Source organism: Zingiber officinale, chromosome 4A, assembly GCF_018446385.1.
Source record: "Zingiber officinale cultivar Zhangliang chromosome 4A, Zo_v1.1, whole genome shotgun sequence".
NCBI classification, from domain to species: Eukaryota; Viridiplantae; Streptophyta; class Magnoliopsida; order Zingiberales; family Zingiberaceae; genus Zingiber; species Zingiber officinale.
Window position 1 is genome coordinate 100,717,080 of NC_055992.1, and position 5,493 is coordinate 100,722,572.

Below are 5,493 nucleotides of genomic sequence, written 5' to 3' on the forward strand. Positions count from 1 at the left end.
AGGTAAGTTCTTTTTATACTGACTTAATAAAAGAACAAGACCTTAGTTATTATGGAAGTGTGTGCTCTTAATCCTAATATAATAACAAGCACATATATTTAGTATTTATTTCTTTGACTTATCAAAGGGTGAGATTTAGCTCGATAAATCAATAGGTCCGATAAGTTGGGAAATGATATTACTTATAGTGTGTGTTGTTGATTATAGAAGAAAATTATGTCCTAGTAATCTAGGTTGATAATGTCCCCAAGAGAAGCTCATAAAGATTGTTATGTTAAACCCTGCAGGTGGACTTAGTCCGACATGACGATAAGGTTGAGTGGTACTACTCTTGGACTAAGAAATTAATTAACGTGAGTTGTTAGTAACTCATTTAATTAGTGGACATTCGACATCTTAAACACAGGGAGATTAACACACTCATAATAAGAAGGAGCTCAAAACGTAATTTGGGATTGGTGTGGTAGTTCAATAATAATTCTTTAGTGGTATGAATTATTATTGATGAAATTAAGTTGGGTGTTCGGGGCGAACACGGGAAGCTTAATTTCATCGGGAGACCAAAACCAATTTCTCTTCTTGGTCCCTATCGTAGCCTCTTATTTATAAAGTATTATACTCACTTTTATACCCATCCTAATGGGGATGGCCAAGCTAGCTTGGAACCTAAGCTAGGGGTCGACCAAGACCAATAGGATGAGCCAAGTATGTGGCCGGCCAATGCTTGGAGCTCAAGCATGGTGTGGGCGGCCCTAAGAAAATTAAAAGGATTTTTATTTTTAAATTTTTCTTATGTGGATTCCATGGTTTTAAAAGAGAGTTTAAAATTTAAATATTTCCTTTTATAGCTTTCTACAAAAAATTGAGAAAAGATTTGATATCTTTCCTTATTTGTAGATTGAAAGGAAGATTTTAATTTTGATAAAACTTTCCTTTTTTTAACCATGTTCATGATTTAAAAAGAGAGTTTAAAATTAAATATTTTCTTTTATAAGTTTCTACAAAATATTAAGAAAAGATTTGATATCTTTCATTATTTGTAGATTATAAGGAGATTTTAATTTTAAAGATAACTTTCCTTTTTGGAAATCATCCACATGTTTTAATAGAGAAATTTTAATTTATATATTTCCTTTTATAACCAACCATGAAGGGATAAATTATTAGAGAAATTTTTATTTTAAAATTTCTGGAAACAAATTAGGAAGTTTTAATTCTTGTTAAAACTTTCCTTGTTTGGGATTATGAGGTGGTCGACCATATTGTTTTAAGAAAAGGAAATAATTTTTAATTAATTAAATTTTCCTTTTCATGGCAAAGAAAATAAGGAAGATTTTATATAATTTTTCTTTATTTGCCAAGACCAAGGATTATAAAAGAGGGGGGTAGGGATGTCTTCATGGCTAAGAACTCTATTCTCCTCCTGTTTTCCTTTGTGGTGTGGTCGGCCCTTCTAGTTCTCCCTTCTCCTTTTTCTTTCTTCTCCTTGGCTGAAACTCTTCATCCTTTAGAGCTTGGAAGGTGGCCGGATATTGCTTGGAGAAGAAGGAGAGAAAGGAGGCTTTGTTTCTTGCATCCCTTGGAGCTTGGTGGTGGTGGTCGAACCTCTACATCCTTGGAGGAGTTTTTGGTGGCCAAAACTTGGTGAGGAAGAAGAAGGGCTTGGGTAGTTCTCATCTCAGTAGATCGTTGCCCACACAACGTCTGAGATAAGAAGAGAAATACGGTAGAAGATCAAGAGGTCGTTGCGTACAAAGAAAGATATAACTAGTAATTATTTTCCGCATCATACTAGTTTTTCTTTGTATAAATTCCAAACACAAGAGGCATATGATTCTAGAGTTTCGAATTTGTGATTCGAGTTTGTGTTTTTTTTTTATTTTTCGAATTTGTGATTCGATTGTTCTTTTTGGTTAAACCTAGAGTTATATAAGGAAATTAAATATTAGCTTTCCTTAAAAGACTTTGTCTAGACGGTGGTGGATGATCCCAAACATAAGAAGGATTAGTGCCTCGCCATGCAGTCCTGGAAGCCAATTTTGGAAATTAATATTTAATTGAATTTATAACATAGGTAAATTTGGATCAATAATGTTAAGCATCGTTTACGATCCAAATCTAAACCATTAAGAACAGATAAGTTAAATTTGGAATCAATAATATTAAGTTTCGTTTGCGATTCCTAATTTAATTTCTAAAGAACACAATAGGTTGTTTAGGAAAGGTTCGACACTTGTACAAAATTATGTACAATGGAGCCGGTACGATCTTCCTATGACCAACCAACAACGTTTTGGTATTTTGGTTTAGATCAGTTTTCTTTAATGGATTGAGTGTTGTAGGCCTCAGGGGTTGGTTCTGGTATTGCTAGCCAGCAATACTGTGTGATGTTCATTAATAATGGACGGAGAATTTTATTTCTTTTAGTTGTGAAATGAAAAGTTGATTGGTTTCAGCGCAAAGCTTCTTGATCGATTGTTTCAGATTCGTGATACTTTGATAGGTTCATGGCATTTGGTGTTGTCTTTATGCTTAAGGTGATATTTGGGGGATGGATGTCGATTTGGAATTTTATCGTATTTTCTCGAAATCTTTTGCGATCACTGGTCTACTGTTGATTGGGAATGTTGTTGGTTCTCTTGTGAAACCGTGAGGAAATTTTTGTAGTGTAGTTGGTAATTCATACTTGGATCTCCGTCATTAAGATGTTCTCTAAATTGTGAAGGTTGCAATTAGCTTTGGATTACTTTGAATTGGGTTTTGTTATACTTCCCTGGTAAGCTTGGTCTGCAGTAATTGGTTGGGAGTTGGTTTTGGATTGGATTTGATATTTTCTTCGTGAATCACAGTCTACTGAGAGAAGTGTTCTATTCTATGTCTAGCAGTGGGATTTGGTGTGATTTCATTTGTGGTAGCTGCAGATTTATGAATAGTTTTGATGTTCTATTTTTTTTTTCTGGATGCTCTCGGGTTCATGAATGGGGTTGATGTGCTTTGGATGGGTTTTAGTTCGTGTTCATTGATTCTAGAAGATGTTTTATTTATGTTGATGCAGATTTAAATCACTTAATGTGTATTGTAGATATTCTTCCTTGTCATTTTAAATGAGTATGAAGACAGACTGAATAGATAAAGTTCTCTACTGTTCATGAATGACTCTAAAGAGTGTATACTGAATGGATGAAATAGGTTATTGTTACTATGGATAGATCATGTTTTCTTATGAAGTTAATAGGATGAGTATGAACATATGTGGTAGCAATACGGAATGGATGATCCGGGATGAGCTCCGGAGAGGGTCCATCCAAACTTGACTGATAAATTATATATGTTAGCTTCGGCTATATGACTGCATGTTCTCTAGGGGGTACCTCTAGGATCATGAGACTGTTGACTGGCTCTAACTGTGGTTACCGGATATGTGACATATTCACCCTAATTAGCTACATAGGATCATTTATGTATGGTATATTTTTCTTTGCTGTATCGTAATTGGGTGATGCTTGTATTTGGCTTCTAGTGACTAATTCTACTACTTTATGGATATCCACTTATTCATGTTGGATTTGTGTTTGTTGGGTCGTAGACTCATGATGTCTACATTACAGGTGAGGATGGTTCTCAAGATATGACAGAAGGCCCTCGGACAGAATATACGAGGAGGTGAGATGGACGCATGGTACTGTCCGCTGGTCTAGGAGTGCAGAGCATATTGGCTTCATTGCGGGAGATTATTCCTTTGATATTCGTAAGAGGGAGGTTTGGGGAACTTATTGTTCTTCATTCACTAAATCTTGATGTTACAGACATTTCCATAAATAAAGATAGTTATCCATGATGGGGATTGTACTACGACTTTCCACTTAGCGGTTGATGAGAATGTAGTTTTTAAAAAAAAACTGGAGAGTAAATTTGGGGATGTTTCAGTAGGTGTCCAATAGGTAAGAAGAAGGTAACTTCTAAACTCATTCAAGTTAATTTGAATACTAACAAGGGTTGTAGGAATGAAGAAACCCAAGGAAGGAGGATGCACATCATATGCTTCACGTGTGGAGAGAAGGGCCACTATCACACCAAATGTCCCAAGAAGGGAGAGATTAAGAAGCTAGCGCATCTAAAGAAATGGAAGAAGAAGAAGAGAAGCAAGAGTCAAGGGGGAGCTTCAAGGGTAAGGGAGGTATATCCTAACTTGAAGTTTACTTCAAATTTAAACTCCTCCATGCATGCTAGAAATAATTATTATTATTTATCCATGCATAACTTTGGCTTTAGATATCATAATAGGAGTAGGGTTAATGTAGATCAAAATCCTAAGGTACCTATGCATGATAGACCTAGACAATTTAAATTCTCATTACCTAAAGAGAAGAAGGTAATAGAGAACCTAGGTATTAATCCCAAGAATGGGAGACACATGCCTAGAAAGGGTAGGTATAGGAGTATCCATAATGGACGTGTTGACTCTAGGTTTAGGAACCTAGAAAGGGAAAATCAAGCCTTAAAGGCAAAGCTTGATAAGTTGGAGAAAACCCTAGAAAGATTCAATGTTGGATCTAAGGGTTTAGGTATGGTGTTGAGTAGACAAAGACCAGCAATAATAGATCGGGTTTGGGATACCAATCTAATGTCTCCAGGGCTAAGGAAAAATCTTATGCTAGGGTTGCATATGACTATAGCAAGGAGAAATCAAGAAATGACAAGAAAAAGTCATTTAATGGTAAGATTAAATTAACCAAGGACAAGGTGTCCAAGGTTAAAAAGGTTAGGTTTGTAGGCCAATTGTCACCGGAGGTGCACCGATGTGGCCTAGCAATTGTGGATGAGTCACCTAGGGAGGTGGCTAAGGCTAAGAGCTCTAGGAGAAGCTCTAAGAGTCAATTTGTGACCCATGACCAATGGATCTCAAGTGGATTTTACTTGGGAGTCTAGAGGTGCCATGGAGTGTGTCAAATGATTTGGAGATTGACTTGAATCTCAAACTTAGGGAATTAGCACACATAAGATATGTTTCATGCAAGGAAATATGACATTGGGGTCATATTACATGATAATTAGTTTTGGATGTATAGATGTCATATAAACCAATGCTAGAGATGCATTGTGGGTTAGTATGGGCAAATACATCAAGAGAAAGCCAAAACTAGGACTTTAGGTCAAGGTTCAATTGAACCATTTAGCTAGTTTTTGTTGGCGCAGCGGAGACCGGCAAGCGGGGGTGAATTGCTGAAAACAAAAATAAAAATACCCTCCTCGGATTTCAACTCAGAATAAATGCAGTAGTAAAATAATAAAGACAAAAAATTAAAAATAGAAACAGAAATTTAACCTGATTACAACCAAGGAGGTTGTTAATCCAGAGCAGTGAAAAGCGCACTAAGAAAATTCTCCTTCTCTGAAGGCGGAAAAGCCTTTTATACTCTAATTGCTCAGAACTACTGCTGGGAATTGCTTACAGATTGATTGCTTGAGTTGTTCTTGAATTCCTAGGTCCAG